Source organism: Balaenoptera physalus (assembly GCF_965194825.1).
Source record: "Balaenoptera physalus genome assembly, chromosome: 7".
In the NCBI taxonomy this organism is placed as follows: domain Eukaryota; kingdom Metazoa; phylum Chordata; class Mammalia; order Artiodactyla; family Balaenopteridae; genus Balaenoptera; species Balaenoptera physalus.
Genome location: NC_138886.1, coordinates 121,361,905 through 121,385,869, shown reverse-complemented (window position 1 = coordinate 121,385,869; position 23,965 = coordinate 121,361,905). Strand labels below are relative to the sequence as shown.

At 51.9% G+C, this 23,965-nt stretch overlaps 1 long non-coding RNA gene across 1 annotated transcript in view; it reads right to left on the bottom strand.

Moving 5' to 3' along the window:
- LOC309664110 overlaps nt 1–23,965 on the bottom strand; it is a 52,732-nt gene that overhangs the window by 23,031 nt on the left and 5,736 nt on the right. The gene's annotated exons all lie outside the window — the stretch shown is intronic.

Genomic DNA, 23,965 nt, shown 5'->3' with positions numbered 1-23,965 from the left:
TTACAAAAGTAATGTCTTCCAAGAATCCAATTTTTATTCAGACTCTCTGTGACTCAAAATCTTGAACTCTCAAGGGCTTGGGTTTGGCCCGCAGGGTCAAGCAGCCAAAAACGGAGAGGCTGGAGGGAGTGAACGGCCTGCTGAGGGGCAGGACACATCCGTTAAGTCTGAATCCCTAGAAACACAAGGCTGTCCTCTCATTTTCTGAGAGCTAATTGTTCCAAAGCCCAGAGGGACCCTCCACACAATCACTTTCTGCAGAGACTTGATTCCCTGGCAAGAATAGCCTTTTAATTTTTTTCCTTCTCGTGCACGTAACCCATTTAATCCCATCTAATTCTTTAATGAGGCTCTGTTTTCCACACGGCTCTCACATTTTAAAATTTATTGTCCACTTCTATTCTGGAAGCATTGACAAGATTGTCTGGTTTGCTTCACTTGAGCCCTGCCTACACTAGGTCTAAAACAAACAAAAACAAGAAACCCAGACAAAAGCAGTGAACTGATTTGATTGTCAACCGGACAATGATGTAAGCTGATCGCTTAACTGAACTAGCCAGTGATTTAGTCAACATGATTTAAGGCAATCAACTTGATTCCCTTAAAACTATCAAACCATATAAATAGCCAAATTCCAGAAACTCTTCTAAGTAGAATAATTTCTGTGTCCTCTTCCTTTAACAGTGAGCAGAAGCAAGGCTCCTCTGAATTTGGGGGGAACTCCTCCAAGCCCTGATGAGTGTCACGGGGCTGACAGCTGTGCAGAAAGGCAGTGTGATGGCCTGTCGCCCTGAATCAGGAGCTCGTCTGAGAAGCGCTGATAGCGGTGCTGCAGTCACGAATCCCTGGGAATATAAATAAGCGGGGTCCCAAGGAATGTTTAGCTCTTCTTGCGGGGAGTGCTGCAGACTCCTATCTATGGATTTCAAATGGATTCGATTTTCATTTTTTAGAAACGGCAAAGGGGGACATGACCTCTCCGTGTGGTCTCAGCGGCCCTCCTGGCGGTCTGCAGCATGAGCCCTGAGTGAAAATTCATCCTCACCTGCCACTCTGGGCAGTGCGTGGGTTCAGATAGGGGCGCTGTATCAACAAGGAAACAGGTTTCTTCTTTAAATTTGAAGATTTTACTCCTAGTGTGTCTTGGCCGACAGAGCTGTGATTTAGGAGCTTTTTCTTCAGTCCCCCACGCCCCCAGCTCCCATCTCTGCCATCCCAGCCCTCGGCTCACGTGCCGCAGCTTGCAGGGCAAAGCAGCCGATCCCAGGTCGCTGGCTGCAACGGATGCTCACCACCAAACCACAGCCTCGCAGAACCCAAACCTGCCTCCACCCACACTTACACACACACACACACACACACACACACACACACACACGTCGTGGTAAATTATTTTAAGAAGTTGGCACCTTTTTCACTGCCTTCTGTTAATCTCTCCCCTTTTGGGTGGATTTTCAGATACAATGATCAGAGCAGTTGAGGAGGGGAGAGACGTTAAGTCTGCTGGATGCGGTGCTATGTGAACCTCTGCAGACTCTGCTGAGAACAGAAGCTCCACCCACCTGGACCTCAGTTTCCCCTCCTGCAGAAGGAGGGCGGCCGTGTCTGCCACAGTTGGAGAAGGGCAGGTACCATCCCATCTTCACGGCTCTCTAAGCTTCAGTACAGTGAACAAAGTACCATTTTCCTTCGGGCAGAATAACTAAAACAAAATCTCCGGCGTCCCCTCCCTGCACCTGGCTCCCACACTGACCATGCGGCGGTCCTGAGGACAGAGCCCTCCAAGTGGCTTACCTCCCATCGCTGTGCCCCCTCCAGGGGGACACACACCCCACCCTCGGCTCTGAGGAAGTGCCCACATTCATCACGGAAGGATACTGTCCTTCTCTCAAATAAGCACCTTGACTGCTTCAGGAACAGTCTGTCGTTCCTGCAGCCCTGGGACTCGTTATTGTTGATACGATGAAGGAACCGGCCTCCTCCTCCAGAGGCGGTAACTGAAGGGGTGGCAGTGGTCCCCTCGCCCCATGACAAGGCTGGTGCCACCCTGGAGACCAGGCCAGAGGTCTGCCTCTCACTCCTGTCCCTGTGTGCTTGAGGCCGTAGGGCAGACGTCAGAACACAGGCGGTCACAGCCAGGGCTCACCTGAAGGCACAGGGAAGCCTCCTCTGGCATACGGCGGGGCGTCAGGGTTGTGACTTGTATCTACATCCAAGATAGCATAAGAGCATCAACTGTGGAGCCTGACAAGCTTTCAGGAGTTTACTTTTCGTATCCAGAGGCCACATCAGAGTCTACTTGGAGTGGACAAACTCAGGATTTAATACTTGAAATTCGACGGAAACGAATCCACGTCCCGTTAGCAGTGGGGAAGCTAGTCTTCTGGGCTTCCTTTGACCAATCCTTTGTTCGCTCGCTCTGTCAGTCGCACAAACGTTGCCCCGCTTCCTGCTCTGTTCCAGACCACGTGCTTGACTCTGGGGTGAAGCGGTCTCGCCCTAAAGAACCCGCTCACCCACCTGTTCCCTGCTTTCTGCTTCTTGTAAGCTTTCTCTTTCCGTCCTTCTTGCCTTAAACATTCAGATTTAAAGTCCTCTGCCATTGTTTCCTACTTTCGCCCAGCCTTATAAGGTTACCAGCGATAAAGCAGAAGGGACCCGAATAAGATATGAGAAGTAGGAAGCCACGTTTTGCCCCCTTCTACTCACCACTGAAAACACACCAGAAACACCAAATAAAAGGTGGTTTGGGGTACTGCACTTAGTATCAAGCCTGGGGAAGCCGTTCTGTGGTTCATATTGTGTGGAGATCGTTTTAGTAAAGGGCAGTGCCGGTACCTGGTGGGGACACTTCAGCCACGGGTGTCTGAGGACAACTGTTCACTTAGTGAAGATCTACTGGAGTGTGAGCATTCGACATTGTTTTTCAAAGAGCAGATTCTTCTGCCAGCACCTCAGGGAAGCTCTTTTCTATTAGAAAAAAGGTCAGTTTTGGAGTAGAAAGAGGGACTTCCCGTGCTCAGCAGGACAGACGCACGGCCCTTTGTGTTCACAGATGGTGCTGTTGGTGCCTTTCTGGGAGAGCGTGCTCCTAAACGTTTCCACCAACACAACAGATTTGTCCTTATCTACGCGTCCCTTCCTAACCCTCGAGACATGGCAGCCCCTGGGGAGATGGCGGAATATGCTGCCCTCCCAGCACATGCCACTTTGGTGTGTTGATTATTTTGAGCTGCAGGCAGGCACCTGAAAAACAGCGACGCAGCTAGAGGCTTTCCCTGAACCTCCTTATCTGGCGCCAGACACTGGTCCTCCCCTGAAGGACCTCAGTTGTCATAAATCCCCTCCCCGGGAGTTTCGTCAGTCCAGGGAGTCGGACTTGTCACAGGGGAGGTGACTAGAAGTCGACACCGCACCGGGAGAACTCTGTCACAAACCATCACCCCTCCCATCCCATTGTAAGGGCCCTTTCATCTTTCCCAGAAATCATCTACTCTCCCCCAGAGTCCTGCCCCCTCCCTTTCCCTCTTAACCTGGTGCTTGAGCCCGACTCCTAAGCCACTGGGGCAGTCACTCCTGTTCCCCGGGCACCCGCCAAGCACGCACGAGGTAAACAGGTCACCACACTTCTGTCTGTGGTGCTCGCCAGCCTGGCTTTTCTTCCAGGAGTCTCGGCAAAGAACTCAGAGGGGCAGAGGGAAAGTGATTTTTCCTCTCCTGCAGCTGAAGTTAGGCTACTTATGCTCCGGAGGGTTTTTGGAGGCAAGTACCAGAAACCACTGGACTCTCCCAGGCACTGGGGCGCGTGGGACCAGGATGCAGTGTCCCCGGGAGCTTGAGTCAGGGGCGCAGCCAGGCTGGAGGGGCCGCAGCTGAGAAGCAGAGAGCATCTGCCTTCCGGAGGGTCCCCTCGGGCCATCTCCTCGGCCTCCTCGTGCTCTCCTGCTTCCTCCCCTAAGTCCAGGGCCCAGCTCCCCACAAGGCAGAGGACGGGGAAGCACAGCCAGCCGGCTCCTCTGTGGCTGTTCCCGCCACACGCGTGACCCACCAGCTGTCTCTCCCCCCTGCCGGGACACAGACCCGAAGTGGCCCTGCTCTGAACCCAGGGTCCACCCCCTGCTCAGCCATCAAGGCCGGCAGGCAAGTCACGTGACAGTCTCCACCCACACGGAGCGGGCACTTCTCAGAGAAGGTGGGATGGACTGAGGGCCGGAATGCTGAGTTTTGGTAAAGACACCCCCCAGAATGTCTGCAGGGTGGCCACCAAATTCCGGCAGCACAGATAAACAGATGATAAATAATTTAATAATACTACATAACGAGACAGTTTTGTTTCCAGACTGGGCGGCCACCTTGTACCACGGGGTGGCGGACGACCCGGGCACAGAAGGAAGCAGCAGGACCAGACTCCACAGTGTGTTATTATCCCAGATGTCAGGCCCGTGCTCCGGGGCTAACCAGACACGGATGCCCACGTGGATCACGTAAATAGGTTCATACATCATAAAGAGATAATTGCCTCAGCAACCGAACAGCCTCCAGTCACAGAGAACTGTTTAGCAGGCTAATTAGCAGCCTTCGTTACTCTTCCCCAGGCCCCCGAGAATGATTCACACTAAATCCTGAGTAATCCAAACCCTGGCTCTCAACTTTCCACTACGTGTCCCCAGCCCCGATGCGTATTCACCGTCCCCTCCCTTAGATGGTCAGCAGCAGTAGGATCGTGCTCATGGTAAAAAAAAATGTGGTCTCTCTAGCACGGCGTCTTCAGTCAGCTGGACATCCTATGTGTCGGCTAAGGGCCCCCAAGGCATAGGAGAGAGAGACAGAGACAGAGAGACAGCCATATCACCCTCTGTAACCTGGCCTCCACAGCCTGTTTGCTGTGTTCTATTAGGAGCAAGAAGCTAGAGCTGCCCCATAATTGAAGGGAAGGGTATTAGCCTTTACCTTCTGATAGGAAGAGAATCAAAGAGTTTGTGGATACATTTTAAAATCATTATAGAAGTTTCTGGTCTTTGCACAAGAAGTACCAGGAGAGGCACCTGGAGGCTTTGCAGTGGCTCAGCTGTGTTATCAAAATGCAGGCTCCTTCGACCTTTCTTCTCAGCATCTTTGAGGACTGGGCTTCTCACGTTATGTTCACACAATGGCTGCTGCCTCACCAGCAATCATATCTGTCTTCTAGGCAGGATGAAGGCAGAATGTCATTTGTCTCCCACCCCCAACTCCCTGCCTGCCTGAGCAGGCATGTAAAAGCTTTCTCATATACCATCTGGCCGACTTCCTCTTACATTTAATTGCCCAAAATTGTGTGGCATGGCTGTCAGAGGCTCAGCTGAGCTGGGAGAGAGCACTGAGCTGTCAGGGGTTAAAAAGCAGCCAAGGAAAGCAACCAGGAGCAACAGTGAAGCCTGTAATCACCCACTGCAATGCTGCAAGCACCCATCTCCCCCCTCCCTCCCACTGGGGAAGAGGCTGGGTCAGTGCAGACATGGGGGTCTCACTCTCCAGGGAGCCGGAGCAAAGGGACCGGACTGCGGGGGAGATGCTCCCTTTAGACCCTGCAGCCTGGCCGTGCACCAGTCTCGTGGGGGAGGTCTCCCAGGGAAAGCCTTTCTAACGGCCATATCGGGCCTGAGAAACCGCAGACAGGTTTTTACCCTGCAGCCAGACTCCTCAGGCCCCACGTCGTTGCCAGAGAAGCTGGGAAGCTGAGAGATTCTTTTCTAACCTTTACAATGAAAGAAGGCAGGGGCCAGGGTGGCCGGGATGCTGGTGGAGAGGACAGATCAACATTGCCCGTCAAGCAGCATAAATTCCCAGAAAGGATGCACGACTGCATTTCAGATGTGTCGATGTGTGATGATTCAACTGTGAATTCTGAAATGTATTTTAATGTGTATATGTAATAGATATCAACTAGCAGAAAGAGAGAAAATATTTGAGGAGAGAAAAGTCAGGAAAAAAGTAGGGGGAGGACGAAATGAGAGGAATGAGTGGGGACAAAACCAAGACGGCTCCCCTGAAGCCAGGAGGACGGGAGGGTAGGCCGGCGACCCCGCAGGACGGCAGGGGAGGCCGGGGACCTGGGATTCAGTTTCTCAACCCCAAGGGAGGTCGCTGTTGGGTTTGTTTGACGTGTCCTTCTCTCATAGCATCGTGAATTTGGTCTCGCCAAATTGTGGCCGTAGCAGTTCACTCCCTTGTCAGCATAGAAGACTGATCGTCCAGAATGAATCTCGCACTTTTCCAGACTCCTCTTCAAGCAGAAAGTTCTGAAAATGAACACACCCTGCTTCCTAGGTTTATTTACCACCCCCTCTGCTAGACTTCCAGCAGGTGTAGGATCATGCTCGTTTAAAAAAAAAATTCTTTTCCTGCTCAAGTCATTTCTTTATTTTTATTTATTTATTTGTTTTTGGCTGCATTGGGTCTTCACTGCTGTGAGCGGGCTTTCTCTAGTTGTGGCAAGTGGGGGCTACTCTTGGTTGCGATGCATGGGCTTCTCACTGTGGTGGCTTCTCTTGTTGCAGAGCATGGGTTCTAGGCACACGGGCTTCAGCAGTTGTGGTGCACAGGCTCAGGAGCTGTGGCTCACGGGCTCTAGAGCGCAGGCTCAGTAGTTGTGGCGCACGGGCTCAGTCGCTCCGCAGCATGTGGGATCTTCCCAGACCAGGGCTCGAACCCGTGTCCCCTGCATTGGCAGGAGGATTCTTAACCACTGTGCCACCAGGGAAGCCCCCAGTTCATTTCTTTAACACTTAATTTTTTTTCTGTCAAAGTCAGAGATGAATTAGCAATGACTTGGCAGCCAATCAAAATTCATAGCAAGCTATTTTGTGACCCGTGGGTCAGAAACAAATTTCCTACAGACTTCAGGAGGGATCTCCCTTGGGTTTGTTTGGGTGGGAAATTCACATCCTGCTCCGGGTTCTCAGCCCTGAGCAGGGTGGTGGCCGCGTGTTCCTGAGGCAGCGTCTGTGCAGCTGGGAGTCTCTGAGTTGCCTTCTCGGCGATTTCCCAGCGACGCGGGGAGAAGGTCTGAGGCTGCAGCTGCCAGTGAGTGATTCTCAGCTGCAAGTCCCCGTCAGCTGTGGACCAAGAAGAGATGCAGGAGAGGGTGAGAGCAAGACTGCCCGTCTCCCCAGTTCTGAGGCTGGGCCACTCTCCTCCCCAGAAGGAGAAAGGACACCACCGCCAGGGGTTTCCCAGGCGTGACAAACACGCTGAAGCGCAATCAGCCTTCCTCTTCCCCGAGTCAGAACTGCATGGTTCGGGATCTGCCAGTGAATCTCAACGGATGGAAACATCTATTTCCAAACACTTAGAATTTCCCATTCCGGCAGGATTAGCAAACTCTCAAATTGCTAGTAGTTGACCAATCTTTTCTGTCGATGGTCATTCCACTGAGAAGAAACAATCTTGGACCTTAAGTCGTTAAAAGGATTGGACACATGCAACGTGTCCCTTCACGTCACTATGTTTACCGAAGAGCAAATGCTCTGCAACACGGAACATCTGTGAAGACAATACATCGTTTCTGACACTGTGCTGTCAAAGGGACAGAAGGAAAAGCTTCATACAAAAAGAAAAGCAAGTACGGCCAGCTAGTTAGCCAAGAGGGCAAAGGCAGGGAGACCTACGTTAACTGGATCTTCACAGCTGCTAAAAGCCTGACAAGGGAACTATGCATTTTAACCAGCTACCAAGCAATGGGGCATTTGAGTGACACAGGAAACAGGAGAGACTTTAATTTTCTCCTTGTCAGTTTTCAACAAGAGGCTGTCACTTGAGCAAACACGGCTACCACGCGGGCTGCAGAAGGACCCCGTCCTGCCAACGCCCAGGCTCAACGTGACACAGAGTGCAGGATGGCTGCAGCATCTCCCTCCATCACATTTCAACCAGCCTGCCCCTGTGAGGGGCTTTCTTTTCTGGGCGGCACCAGCTCCCTGGGCTCTGCCGTAGCCTCCGTCCTAGTAAAGGGAACATGGGTGAAGAGCGGCCACTGTGAGCGCGTCCTCCTGGGCCGCTGTCCAGCCCCATCAGGGGGATTCTTGGGTCACACGCCATCTTCCCAGTTACCGGTCTGGTGATAATTTAGTTCCATTTAACAAAAAGACCTTAAGCCTTAGGTTACTCCTGGGTGCTGAGGCTCTGGGTCATATACTGTGTTTCCAGATATGATTTCAAAAGTGCTGTCTGGGGAATTCCCTGGCGGTCCCGTGGTTAGGACTCGGCGCTCTCACTGTCGTGGCCCGGGTTCGATCTCTGGTTGGGGAACTAGGATCCTGAAAGCAGCACGGTGCAGCCAAAAAAAAAAAAAAAAAAGTGCTGTCCGGCCCTTGGCAACCTGGCAACAGTTACAGACGTCCCCAGAGAGCCGGCGGGCGTGTAGGAAACGTGATCCAATTAATTATTTACTGAGTGCCACTTACTCTCCTGTTCTCAAGGAACCTACATTCTAGCAGGGAGAGATGGTAATGACGAGGTCACCAAACGAACAGTGAGCCGACCCGCTTGAAGTGCCTGCTCTGAAGAGTAGGGCACACGCTAATGATGAAGATCAGAGCGCCCCCAGACGGGTGGTTGGACGGGCCCCTCCCGGGAGGTGTGTGAGCTGAGCCCGGGAAGATGAAGAGCTGGTTCCAGGCCAGCTCTGAGGCCAGAAGAAGCTTCTAGAGAAATCCAGGGCTCGGAGCAGGAGCAGACCCCGGGGAGGAGAGCCCGGTGAGACACGGGGTGTATTCCCCCTGCAGCAGGAAGCCCCGGGAGGGTCCAGCCGGGTCACGAGGGTGCCCGGGCCACAGAGCGAGGGCGCGGCACGTCCAGCAGGGGCCTTGCCCCCGGCCAGGCAGCCTCCCGCCAGGTCCCTCTGGTCCCTCTGCACCAGGAGTGGCCGTCCCGTCAGCTCACACTGAAACGTTGAGCCTTACAGGAGCCGAACGCCTGGCGCGTGTCTGATGGGATGATTCTCAATCACGCGTTAGATCATTATATCCTCAGAACAGGGGGTCCCCCTGACCCGTCGTGAGAACTCCCGAAGAATTCACTCTGATCCACTGACTCTGAATGTGCCCCTCTGAAAACAACAACAGGCCTGGGACCAGGGCTTGAATCTGAGGCTAAGAAGAAGCATTCACGGATCAGAGGTCCTTAGTTCCCATCCTTGTTCACAGCTGTGTCCTTAGCACACAAGCACGCAGCACAGAGGCTGACACATAAGTATTTGTTGAAAGAGTTCATATGTTAGCCTAGTAAAAGCTCAAGAAATACGACGATTAAACCTCGGTAGTACAGCATCCCAACCAGCTAAATTAAGTAGCCTTGGACACTAGCCCTGGGGTGTGAATACCATCTGCGGGGAACAGTGGGACGGATCCACAACTACTCCAGCCTCGGGGCGCCAGCATCAACCACTTACTGCTGCTCCAAGCTTCTGGGACTGCCTGACCACGCGGACGATTCCATCTCTGGCCTGATCCCTGCCCTCCAGGCCCTCACCCTCCAGAGACCGGGCAGACAGTGTCTCCCTGACCCACGGGGCCCCTGTGGGCACCAGCCCCTCATCCTGTCTCCCAGCTGCCTTTCCCTCTGCCCTACTTCGGGCTCTGCACCAAAAACAGGGGAGCCTCTTGTGGGACCGACCAAGCCCTAAATCACTAGTTTTATTTCTTGGAGTAAACTTAAGGCTGAGAAAAGGTTCTGGAATGACTGCCCTGGGGAACTGAAAGTCCATCTGGAAACATGAATAATGTGAAATTTATCCCTCCGTGGAGCCCCGCAAGAACAACTACAATATCATCCTTTCTGAGAATTCCTGCCAATTTTTTATGGGGTCAGCAGAAAGTTACATCTGAAGTGAAGACTGCACAGACTTCTACAGGGGTAGGGAACTGCTGGGACGAGGGCTGTGGAAGCTACAGGTAACAGTGAAACTCCACAGATGGGATTTGTGAGCACTTGGCCCTTCACAGCAGGAAGCGGGACGAGTGCGCCATCCATCCAGATACTGACCGAGCGGCTACTGTGTGCCAGGCGTCGTAGGCACCGAGCGGCTACTGTGCGCCAGGCGTCGTAGGCACCGAGCGGCTACTGTGCGCCAGGCGTCGTAGGCACCGAGCGGCTACTGTGTGCCAGGCATCGTAGGCACCGAGCGGCTACTGTGTGCCACGCGTCGTAGGCACCGAGCGGGCAGCCACCGCCCTCGTGGAGCTGACCTCTTCCTGGTGTTGAAGACGGGTCATAACGGTCTCACTAAACATGATGTCCAAGGTCAACGTGTGACTTTCAGTCCTTACTGTGGCTCAGACAGTATGAAAGGAACGAGCTTGTTGCTTCATTATAGTTGAGAGTGAGACAGATGTGTAGTCATTGTTTGAAAACTCCCAGATTAATGAGATCTGGCATTTACGTGTTCTCTCGTATTTTTCTTCTCAAGCTGCAGAGCTCGACTGGGAGGTATTTGGCAAAAGGCCTCGCTTGCCTAAGCTGTCACCGGACAGCGCGTGGGGCTCTGGGCCAGCCCGGTTCCAACTCAACTGCGGCGGCTTGATGAGGCGATGAGCACAGAGTACCGAGTACCATAACATCGCAGAGTGGCTGTAACTCACCCCATCACGGCTAGAAATTATCTGCCTCCAAGGAAAAGTGTCAACAGCGGTCATCTTCTGGAGGGTCGGCAGTTCTTAAATTTTAGTTTCAGAAGAATCACTCAATGAGTCTCTAACCAAGAGGTCCCAGCTCCTCCTCTAGGAATTCAGCTTGAGAAGGTCTGGGGAAGGGTCCAGAGGTGCATTATACCACTGCGCGTGCTGATTCTATGGCAGGGGGCTCTGGTAACCCTGAGACGGAGGGTGCAGACCTCCAGGTCCTGTTCCCCAGATGTACAGCATCTTGGCAAGGATCTCCTCCTTGGAAGGGAAGACGGTTGGAACAGTCTCTTTTACGGATTAAGCTTATTCCTTCCTCTCATGCGTCCAGCAAATACTGTTTAGCAACTGCAGTGGACGTGGTACAGTCTCCCCACTGGAGGGAGGGTGTCAGGATGAGTGCGCACCAGCCGCTGCCCCTGGAGATGGAGGATCTTTTAGGGACGACAGTGGGCCCCACTGGACTGAGCCTGCCTGACTCTGCATCTTCTCGGTGCTCCCCAAACACCCAAGTTTTCTTTCCTCATCTCCTTCAAGTATTTACTGAACGGACTTCTTTCACTGAAACCTTAGTAGATCATTCCGCACTAAAACCAGCATGTCAAAGCCTGAACCTCTCTCTTCCCCAGAGTCCTCCCCGGCTCTGCAAAGAGCAACTCCCTTCTTCCAGCTGCAAAAACAGAATCTGTTCACCTCTCCTGCACCCGCTATCCGTCCATGGCAAGTCCTGATGGTCCCGCTCTGAGACGTGCCCAGAACCCACTGCTTCTCCCCAGCTCTCCTCCAGCCAATGTTGCCATGTCCCCGAGTTACTTGCCTCCCTTCCCCCTCCCCTTCCCCCCGCTAACCATCCTAAAGAACGAATCACCCTCTGTGTGCCTCTCCCCTGGGAAGCCTGCCCTGACTCCCCACGCCTGGGTCTGGTGTCCCTGTTCTTCCTTGCCGTGGTACTTCCTGCACAGCCTGGCTTGCTGACTGCCTGTTTATTCTTTTGTTTTCTCCACTAGGTTGCAAGGTCTGTATGCGTAGGTGTTGTTTCACATAACCTGGTTCCTAGTAGACGCCTCGTGAGGGTTGGTTCGTTTAATGAAGGAGGGAAAGGAAGACTGAGGCAGAGGAAATAATCGAAGAAGACTCAGAGGATCAGAGAGGGCAAGCAGTGCTGTGTGCCTGGGCAGAGGCTTCGTGGGATGTCGCGTGGGACACAGAGAGACATGTACGTGCGGACACAGAAGATGAGGAAAACATGGGAGGTTCTGGGTAGAAAACTGGTCTTTGGTCAGCTGTGGGGACCACTGGATGATTTTGAGCAGAACGGCACAGAAGATAATCTGGTACTGAAACTGGACTGAAAGGGGAAAGCAAAAAGACAGAATCAGCCAAACCACATGAGGAGAAATACCCCAATTCGGACAGCAGCAAGGGGATTGGGGAGGAGTAGACAGAAGTGAGAAACACTTGGAGGAAAGATACTGGATGCTGAGGACAAAGGAGACAGACAAGGCACTTGAGGCCGGATCGTGTGGCTGGAAGAACAGCGGTGCCTTTCATGGAAACACGGAGAAACTGCAAAGATGGCATAATTAGCTGCAAAGAGCACGAGTCTGTCTCCAAGCCTTTCAGGTCCGAAACATTCTCAGGACAGGCCGGTAAGAATGCACGGAACTGGAGATTCAGGGCTGAACTCTAGGAGAGATGTCTCTCTCTCTGTAAAGCCTGAATACTCCAGCCTCTGTCCCAGGAGGAGAATGAACACTTAGCTTTCCGGGAGTTTGGCTCATGCGGACATCAAAATGTTTTTGAACATTGTTTAAAGGGTTGTTTAATTTTATGAAAATATTTAGTATCCTTTCTTATTCAGTGGGGCAAAACTCAGCAGTTTGGGTGCAGTTTTTCACACTTGGAACCTTTGGAGCCAGAGGGTTCTTGCATTTGGTGGGGATGGGCGTTAGCCCTGTGAACATACGGCAAACTGGTGGAGAAAATGTACACAGTGTAAGTCGGAGAAAATTTGCCCAGGTGCTGAGACAGTCTTTAGGACAATCCTTCTGCTTAAGGCACGTGGCTGGGGCAGTACTGCTCTGCACAAACATACAAAGTTTCCAATATCTGGAGACTCGGAGCTTCTGTGCATGGCCAGCAACCAACTAGAATTGAACTTATTGATGCTTCCCATCTACCAAAAATAGATATGCAGGGGATTTAATGCTCAATTCAACTTTAAAAATGTCTGATACAGATGGGACAAAATGCTAGTATTTGTTAAATCTGGACGGTGGATACTTGGATCCCTATTATGTTATTTTCTGCACTCTTCTGTATGCTTGACACACAGTAGTTCATCCTATTTTTTAGAAAACACTTCAAAAAACAGATATGCGAAACAGAGCCAAAAACTGAGATTCTGAGAATCAGGCAAGTCTGGGAAGATGACCTACAGAAGCAACAGAGTGACCCCACTTTGCAAAGTGCCTGTCCCCTCCAAGAACAAAAGGCCATGGTGGTGACCAGAACGTTCGAGGTCATGGGACAGAGAGGGAGGTAGCGATTCTCTCCACTGGCTGTGGGTCCCACGGGTCTGTAACAGTCCTTGTGAGGTCACCGCCAGCCTGGGAAGTCGCAGACCCACCATGACACACTCCCAATTTGACAATTACGTGGAAGCCAGCACAGTGACAGAGGAACTTCCTCGTCAGCCAGGCCACACGGTGCCCTGAGCTCGGCTCGGTTCCCAGGACAGGGCCACCATGTCACTTGCTGTCACGGTGCCCTTCCCAGCAAACACACCCAAGGTGTGAGTCTTGGGGATCGTTATCTCCTCCGGGGCTGCGTGACCAGGGAGACGCCCCCGTGACAGTTCCTCCAAGCTCCCCAAAACTTTCCAGCCTTCTGCTTCCTTCCTTTGGACAAGCTGAGAGCCTCCTCCGCAGTGTCACAAAAGCCTGTCTACGACTGAGGCTTTGGAAAATCCAGCATTTCCCGAAGCTGACAGACGCCTCCTGGGCCCCCGGCTTCGTGCATTCAGGCCCGTGTCGCAAACCCAGCATCATAACCACCAGCCACGTGGCGGGCCCAGGGCAGGGACAGCGAGGCTCCAGCGCGTCAGCTCTTAAGACCAAACACAGCGGCAACACCGCCCAAAGAACCGGATCCTGGGGACCCCCGTGGGCTTTAGACTTCTGCAAGGGGGAGGGGAAAGAGCGGACATGTCCTTCCAGCCAGACCCCGAGCGGAAATCCTCCCAATAAAGTATCTTTCAACAAACCAAAAGCAGAGCTCCCTCTGGCTCTCAAACCCTCGAAAGCAGTCAGCATCCAGCCCACAGCTCCCACCCTCAGGAACCACTCCCAGAAAGGTCCCCTGGGCCCCGCACCTGCTCCCCCGGGGCTGTGCCGTCTGAGGGGCCCCAGCTGCCCCTCTTTACCAACAGCCGGGCGTGTGTGCTGGTGACTTCCCTGCACCAAGCTGCCAGGACTTTCTGGAACAAGTAAGACTGAACAGTCAGCTCTGGGAGTGCCCCCAAAACCAGACCTCCTAAAATCTGCTTGTTTCCATCAGAGTGCTGGAGCCCCAGACCCTCCTGTGGGAGAAGACCGGGTCAGAGATTCTAAAGGTCATACTGAGAGCATCCCTCCTTCCCAGCATCCTGGGACCCCGGGGTCGCAGTGCCTCCTGGCGGCTGGGCTCTGTTTCCAGTCGAGGGACCGGGAACATCACCGCCACAGGCCCATTCCCCCGGCACCTGTGAGCCCCGTGGCCCTGTGTTTTCCTTCAAGGACAACTGTAAGGAGCCCAGGTCCTCTTCTCTGCGGCCAGGCTCTGTCCAGCAGGCACAGTGCTGGAGCCTCAGCCCGTCGCCACGGAGGCCTGCTGGGCGCAAAGCAGGTCCACACGCCCACACGACAGTCAGTCGAGGCACACCAGTCGTCCTCTCCGCGGTGGTGTTGCCTCTTGTTTGGGGGCACGTGTAGGGAAACAGCCCGAGGCAGAGAGGAAATGGGGCGTCTCCCGCAGCCCCGAGGAAGTGCACGAGCTGGGTCCTAGCTGTCAACTGAGGCATCTGGTATCGTGGGCTTTCCGGCTCAAAAATACCGAATATCCTCATGTGCATCTATCCCTCACACTGGATGAGGTTTATGATGCCACAGACACAGCTGCTGGTTAAACTAAGGCCACAGGTCGGGGAACAATGCCAACCAGGCAGACCACGATCATCCAATGCTCCTCTTGTCCCCATAATATACATTTTGGCAAATACATTTGAGGGACAAAAAGAGGATGCTTGTCCTGGGCCCGTATCCAGAAAAGACGAAAACTACAATTTGAAAAGATACATGCACCCCTATGTTCATAGCAGCACTATTTACAATAGCCAAGACACGGAAGCAACCTAAATGTCCATTGACAGATGAACGGATAAAGAGGAAGTGTTATAAAAGACAATCCTCAGAATGGGAGAAAATATTTCCAAATGAAGCGACCAACAAGGGATTAATCTCCAAAATATACAAACAGCTCATGCAGCTCTACATCAAAAAAAAAAACAAACCACCCAATCCAAAAATGGACAGAAGACCTAAACAGACATTTCTCCAAAGAAGACACACAGATGGCCAAAAAAGCACATGAAAAGATGCTCAACATCTCTAATCATTAGAGAAATGCAAATCGAAACCACAATGACGTATCACCTCACACTGCTCAGAATGGCCATCATCAAAAAATCTATAAATAATAAATGCTGGAGAGGGTGTGGAGAGAAGGGAACCCTCCTATACTGTTGGCGGGAGTGTAAGTTGATACAGCGACTAAGGAGAACAGTGTGGAGGTTCCTTAAAAAACTAAAAATAGAGCTACCATATGATCCAGCAATCTCACTCCTGGGCATATATCCAGAGAAAACCATGGTTCGAAAACATACATGCACCCAGAGGAATGGTTAAAGAAGATGTGGTAATATATATATATATATATATATATATATACACACACACACACCCATACACACACATACATACACACAATGGAATATTATGCAGCCATAAAAAAGAACGAAATAATGCCATTTGTAGCAACATGGATGGACCTAAAGATTATCATATAAGTGAAGTAACTCAGACAAATATCATATGATAACACTCATATGTGGAATCTACTTTAAAAATGATACAAATGAACTTATTTACATAACAGAGACAGACTCACAGATTTCAAAAACAAAATTATGGTTACCAAAGGGGAAACGTGGGACGGGGGGAGGGATAGATTAGGAGTTTGGGATTAACGTATACATACTACTATATATAATATAGATAACCAACAAGGTCCTATTGTATAGCACAGGGAACTCTACTAAACATTCTGTAATAACCTATATGGGAAAAGAATCTGAAAAAGAATGAATATACATATATGTATAACTGAATCACTTTGCTGTACACCTGAAACACAACATTGTAAATCAACTATACTTCAATTTAAAAAAAGGGGGAAAAAAAAGAGGCTGCCGTAACAAAATTAATATTAAACAAGATAATAGAAAGAAAAGCAACCACAGGTGGAACACCCAAAGGGCAGGCATCATTTACAGACGTGTCTTGTCTTCAAAGGCCCCGCGTTGGCATCTGTGCTTCGGACCCCATACAGCACAGTGTAAATACTGGTTAAACCTTTGAGTGTCACAGGACTTGAAAACGGCATGATTTGTTTTGCATCAAACAGAAACCAGAGCCTTTCTAACTTGAACCAACACTCCTTCCCTCGAGTTCTGCCCTCGGCCAACACCAGCTAACGTGGGCTAGGTGCGTGGGGTCCACACCTGAAGGTTACCCACATTTTCTTGAGTTTCCTCCACATTCGGCTCATCTGGATACAAACCGCTCCCCACCCCTACCGAGCTCCCGGCTCTAAGTTATACAACTCAGGTCGCTTTGGCAGCAATTCAGAGGAAAGAGAGAAGAGGGACGGGGAAGAAAAAAGATAATGACCCAGGGCTTCCCTGGTGGCGCAGTGGTTGAGAATCTGCCTGCCAATGCAGGGGACACGGGTTCGAGCCCTGGTCCGGGAAGATCCCACATGCCACGGAGCAACTAGGCCCGTGAGCCACAACTACTGAGCCTGCGCATCTGGAGCCTGTGCTCCGCACCAAGAGAGGCTGCGATAGTGAGAGGCCCGCGCACCGCCATGAAGAGTGGCCCCCGCTTGCCGCAACTAGAGAAAGCCCTCGCACAGAAACGAAGACCCAACACACCCATAAATAAATAAAAACAAACAAATAAACAAAAACAGAAAGACTGAATTGCTAAAAAAAAAAAAAAAAAAAAAGATAATGACCCAAGCATCACTCCTCAAATCCTGATGCGTTGAATAGAAGGGCGTTTCGGAAACAGCCCTGGTCACAGCGGGCGGGCCCGGCAGTAACAGGACGAGCATCACTTCATAACCACACACACTCACTGTCTGTCCCGACGTTCTGTCATCACTCCGGCCTTGATGACTGGCCCCAGGACGGTGTGGCTTCTTCCTTCTGAGTTGGAGGCAGGAGGGCAGCCCACACGCTGTCCTGTGTCCTTCCTGTGATGTCCCTCCGCGGCTCCTAAGGTGGCCGTGAAGCTGGTGTCTCTGCTCCACAAGAAGCCGTTGTTGATCCAGGGTCTCCAGGGCGTCCGTCCGTCCCGGGGAGCAGCCGTGAAACACGTGGACGGTCCGGGCAGAGTAACTCCCGCCCGAGCAGGAAGAGCTAGCTCCTCAGCTGCATGCTGCCCTGGTGGCTCCCAGCCCACGCACTGCCCCTCCTCCTGCGCCCTGGGTGGCAGGGACCGCGGTCCAGGTGTGCCACAGCGCGCTCCCCCCATCTCAGTCCACAGACGACCCTCACCCTGATGCTCGGCCACCCACTCACGGCAGGAACAGCACAGAAGAGAAACAGTGACAACAAAAATCACATCACTTGAATATCCAGAAAGCTAAGGAGGCAGAGACACTGCTTACCTTCCTAAAACTCATCACGATGGGGCTGTGTCTGCTCGGGGCGCTGGACTCTGCTGGTGGGCACTGGTGGGGGCGGTCTGAGAGCCTGCGGAGCCCCCCCAAGTTGCCACTCGTGCTGCATGCATCCCCCACGCCTCACCCCTCCTTCAAAATGACTCTGTCAGCAAGTCCCGGAACTGGCCGTTGAGGCGGGTGGTCCTCCGGGCAGCCTTCTCGGGTAGGACCTGACGCCCGGCACCGTTCACCCTTCAGATGCGGCTGCTCCGAAGCCTCAGAATCCCTCAGCCTCACAGCTCCTTCCAAGGTTCTAGGAAGGCCCCTGGCTGTGCGTGTATCTGTTAGTAATAAAATGTACAAACGTAGGAGAGTTTAACTCAAGGGCCTCCCGTGTCAGATGGCGCCGAGGTGGCCGTGAGCCCTCTGGGGCTGCAGCCACGGGCGCCGAGTTAGGGGCGCATCCACCTGGATCACAGACGCATCTGTGGACAGTTAGTCACTGCCAGTCACCCGATGCAGGAACGGCCTCCAGGAAAACCACCACCCATTGTGCCAACTTGCCCGGCCTCACGATGAGGAGGAGCAGGGCTCGGCTCTGCATGCAGTGTAGACGTGCACTGCAGCTTCTGGCACCAAGTGCTCGGATCGCAATCCTACAGCTCTGTCAGAACACTGCGAGCCGGAAGCCAGTCTGCGGGCGATTCCTCGAGTCCACAGCTTATCTTTAAAAGGAACGTGATAGGGACTTCCCTGGTGGTCCAGTGGTTAAGACTTCGCCTTCCGATGCAGGGGTGAGGGTTTGATCCCTGGTCAGGGATCTAAGATCCCACATGCCGCGTGGCCAAAAAATCCAAAACATAAAACGGAAGCAATACTGTAACAAATTCAATAAAGACTTTAAAAATGATCTGCATCAAAAAAATGTTTTAAAATAAGAAAAACTAAAGGGAATGTGATAGACGTGATCCCAGATTTAACATCACCCCAGAATTTTAAATGGGTTTAACCAAGAACAACACGTTCAAACTATCCATAAATCCACTTCAACCAACCAGGCCAGAGGAAAGACTGAATGATATTCAATCTTTTATTTAAAAACGTGACCAAAGAATATACAGGCAAAGGAGTTAGGGAGGAAAAGTTTTATAGAAGTATAGCAGCCAGTTAGTTAATTCAAATACTGTATTATGTTTCTGGATTTTGTGATTTTGTATCATTTGTTAGCTTTTTAAAAATACATAATTCTCGGTGATTTCTTCACTCGTTATGTCATAACTAACTTTGTAACCTAATTTTACATTCTTGTTCTTTTTAATTGTCAGGAGAAGAAAGGATTTATCACCTGCAGCAAGTAAAGAGAACACTGGGGATCTCTCCCCAAGCAGTGTCTCCGGGTTCTTCTCCTTAAAGAGGCCCCCTGGATCGTGTCAATTTCAGGCTCCACCTCTGCCCCCCACGTCCCGTGGAGAAGCGCAGGGGAAATGCTTAAATATCGTCTAAATGTTCACCGAATTCAACGCCGCTCCCTCTTCCTCGTGAAAGTCATCCCCTCTGCTTTTTCTCCTCTCTCCCTCCTTCCGAGAAGGCGGCCCCAGCTGTGTCCCCGGAGCTGCGTCCTCCAGGCCACCGCCTGCCCCTGCCGTCAGCACACCCCGCCAAACGCCCGTCAGCTCTGCTGAGATGCCACCAGCGCTGACAAGGTCCAGGCAACGGGGGGTGGCGGGCTTGGCGGCGCGGGAGAAGGTGGCCTCCAGAGGTGGGGGACCACTGGGGACAGCTGCACACGGAGGGCCTGGGGTCGGAACAGCCCCCCAGCGATCCCTTTTGTGAGGCCGGCAGCGACACCCTACACGCCACTTGCGGTAAATACATCCGAGACAACGCCTAATGGGCCCAGGCAGACTCGAAGCACAGAAACCTAGCTTCCCTCTAAAACGTAAAAAGCCTTCCCGACGAGAAGCGACAGACAGTCGTGACCACTGTGCCATCTTACAAACCCACCGGTCGTTACGGACGACCGCAGGGGTGCAGGTGGGCTGAGCCTCCACTGGATCTGCGGGGCGGCAGTGTCATCTCCCTGTTGCCTCTGTGGGAAGGTTTGGAAACGGAGAAACACTCGCCGACTAGGTGAGGTACTCTGAGCGGTCACGAGGGACCCCGCTTCTCCTTTACCCGGGCTCCACCAGGACGGGGGCGAGTCACACTCACGTCACCCTGCCTTTTACTCACACGTTTTCATCTCCACTTATGTGGCGTGGAGGCATAGGGGTTCTCGAAGATTAAAATAACATTTTAAAATTTTAAGCTGAGGTTCTTTACCTCGGGGAGTTACTGGCTGTCCACCCGTGGGTCCGACGGCGCTGATGTGCTCAGGACTCGGCTCGGACACTGCCGTCAGGGGAGGTGCTGATCGGAGTCATAATTTACGACGTGAAGCTGAAGACACTGGACAAAGCTAGCCGTGCGCATGCGTGCGTGTGCGTAAGAAAGACGCGGCGGGGCGGGGCGGGGCGCGGCGGGGCGCGGCGGGGCAGAGAGAGAGAGAGAGAGAGAGAGGTGGTGCTTTGGTCTGGAGTTTCAAAAGGTCTTGGCTTCAAGATGATGCTAAAACCTTGGAGGAGGAGAGCGTAGAGTAGGTGTTACCTTCTAGAGGATGCAGGTCTCGGTACGACGTCATTTCCCCATCAAGAAACAAAGCAATGAAAGTATTTCGTACACAGGACAGGGGGCGGCGGCAGAGCCTAGACAGGCAGGTGGGGGGAGAGCCGTACAGGAGGCGGGGGGGGGGGCGCATCCCCGGCGCTCAGAGTCTGCGGGCTGGGGGCAGAGAACGCGGGGTGAGGGCGGAGGGCCTGGGGCCTGTGTCTCCACCGCCCTGGCCGCCTGCCCTACAGGGACGCGGGGAGGGCAGGCCTGGACTGATGGAGGGTGGCGGCCGACCACCCACCTGAGCCCCCTCAGCTCTCTCTCCGAGTGGGGAAGTCACAGCCCCTCGGGAGGGGGAGGAAGGCAGCGGGAGAGGAAGGGTTGGTGAGAGCAGCCCGGCCGGGGTGGAGGTGGTCAGCGGTGAAGGCACGGGACCAAGGCCGACACCGAGAGCAAGATGACAAGACGTCTCCAACGGGGTGGGCTGGGGGCAGGAGCACAGAAAGCACACGCCTCACCCCAGGGTCAGCGATGGAGAGGACGAGGGAGACCAGCCCCAAACGAGTTCAAATCCTGAACTAATCGAGGAATTGCCCAGAAGAGGCTTTTAGGCCAGAAGCGGGTCTGTTACCCTCAAGGGCCAAGTTTGGGTTTTCACCACCTCACCAGCAAACTCGGTGCAGTTCCAGAGGAATAAAGGCCCGTTTTGCACATCTGAGGTGTCACCATACATTTGAAACCCACTGTACACGCTGGAAATCCCTGCCCCGGCCCCATGTCCCCCAAAGAGTCCAATCACAAAGGCCGCCTCGTGTGCTGAGGATTCGCCTACACTTTGGGGTGGGATTAGCAGGACCTGGACCAGACATACTCTGAACTTCCAGAAATCTGCTGCTATCAGAGCGCTCCTTGGCACTTCCTGACCCTAATTCGGGGAAGGATTCGGGAGCGAGGAACACGTGGTCTCTCACACAGGTCACAGGCCACGAACACTGCTAGCCTTGCCATCCTCATCATCACAGTTCCCACCATGCTGGCCTAATCTAAGGTAGTAAATACAGTAAGTCCCCTACATACGAACCTTCAAGTTGCGAACTTTCAAAGATGCAAATAGGCATCTGGTTCCAGCAAGGAACCAGACCCTGTGCCATCAACGTCAGGCATGAGTGACATTGCAGCTCGCGCTCCGTCTCCTATTGCTGACGATCCTTCAGCTCTACCACCTCCCACTCCAGTCAGTAACTCTTCTTGCCTGTTCCCTCGATGCCAGCTCCCGTATGCCAGCTGTTGTACTGGACTACTGTACTTTTCAAGGGACTGTACTATAAGATTAAAAAGGGTTTCTCTATTTTTTGTGTTTGTTTTTTATGTATTATTTGTGTGAAAAGTATTATAAACCTATGATAGTACAGTACTATAGAGCCGATTGTGTTAGTTGGGTACCTAGGCTAACTTTGCTGGACTTATGAACAAATTGGACTTACGAACGTGCTCTCAGAATGGAACTTGTTCGTATGTAGGGGACTTACTGTGTAAGTGGTATGGGGTCTGCTTTTTCTTTGTTTCTCCCCCCTTTCACCTGCTGTTATCTTGGAAGCAGAAAATGACCATGTAAGCACGAGCTACCCTGTCCTCCCAATGTGGCACCCACTGTGCTCAGGGCCCCTCGGGACCCCCTCCCCGTCCACCCGGAGCAACCAGCTTGAGCACCACAATTCCCTTCGCTCGTCCCCTGAGTGGTTTCTCTCCTGGAATGTGGGTGAGAGGCCCGGACTGTGCTTCTCCAAGTGCCCTGAGGCTGAACGTCTTCGTTTGCTTTCTTTGGACTCTCTTCACTCACCCCCCTCCCCTCGCGCGGCTCCAGGCTGGCGTGACTGTCACGATTCATGCGGAACTGAAATGAAAGCATTACAACCCTGCAGGTAAAACGAGGCTATCTCCCATCTCCACTGTAAGTTGGGTGCAGCTCAAGTATTCAGCAGAGACTAAATCAAATCTCTTAAAATGCTCATGCATACATTAGAGCTACTTATATTACCTTCGTAATGCCGGATATTTCCATAGAAAACAGAATCTTAAAATGGAAAGTTCTAAGCAAGTGGGACTACCTCAAACTAAAAGCTTCTGCACAGCGAAGGAAACCAACAAAATGAAAAGGAAATCTACTGAATGGAAGTAAATATTTGCAAACCATATATCTGGTAAGGGGTTACTCTCCAAAAGAGCTCATACAACTCAATAGCAAAAACAAACAATCCAGTTAGAACATGGGCAGAAGACCTGAATAGACATTTTTCCAAAGAAGACGTACATACAGATGGCCAACAGGCACATGAAAAGATGTTCCACATCAGTAATCATCAGGGAAATGCACATCTAAACCACAGTGAGATATCACCTCACACCTGTCAGAATGGCCATCATCAAAAAGAATACAAACAATAAATGCTGGAGAGGGTGTGGAGAAAAGGGAACCTTCCTGCACTGTTGGTGGGAATGTAAACTGATACAGTCACTATGGAGAACAGTATGGAGGTTCCTTAAAAACTAAAAATAGAACTACCATCTGACCCAGAAATTCCACTCCTGGGTACTTGTCCGAAAAAAAGGAAAACACTAATTATAAAAGATACATGCACCTCTAGGTTCATAGCAGCATTATTTATAAGAGCCAAGACTTGGGAGCTCCCTAAGTGTCCATCAATAAATAAATGGATAAGGAAGATGTGGTGTATACACACAATGGAATATTACTCAGCCACGAGAAAGAAGGAAATCCTGCCATTTGCAGCAACATGGATGGACTTGGAGGGCATTACGCTCAGTGAAATGAGTCAGAGAGAGACAAATACCGGTTGCCAACAGTGGGGTCAGAAGGTACAAACTTCCAGTTATAAAATGACTAAGCCCTGGGATGCAGTGTACAGCATGGTGACTATAGTTAGCAATACAGTACCGCAGAGTTGAACGTTGCAGAGAGAGTAGATCTTAAAAGTGCTCGTCACAGGAAAAAAATTCTGTAACTGTATGGGAAAGGATGTTACCTCGACAATGTGGCAATCATTTCACAATATATACATATATCGTATCATTATACACCTGACACTAATTTGGTGTTATATGCCAATTATATCTCAATAAAATGTTTAAATAAAAATATTAAAGCTAAAAAAAAGTTGGACGTTCACTTAGTCTAAGCTTAGCTGCGGGCCCCGCAGCAGCGCCTCTGCTGCTGGCCACGACCTCTCATCTGAACACCTCCAGTGACAGGTACGTGTGACACGCCCCACCCCACCCCTGCCCCAGACTCTTCTAGCTCAGGCAGAACTGTTGGGGAACCACTGACGGAAACCGCCGGCCCCGGCCAGGCCCGCGAGTAACCGCTTGCGTGAGTTCTCTTTCAACAGGAGGTCCTGGTAAGGAATGCGGAACTAACAAGCCACCACCGACCGGAAGAATTCGGGAAGGGTCAAAAGGAGAGAGGAGACTCCAGTCCATATGTCCCGCCAACCTCCCAGAATCCTCCTCGCTGGAATCCATCATGGCTGAGATGCGTGTGCCACCAGGAAGGACCCTGAGTCGGACCAAATATGAGCCAAGCAAGCTGATTGGCCAGAGACAACCCGGAAACTAACCCCATCACCATAAAACCCGAGACAGAGCCACGTGGAGAGCAG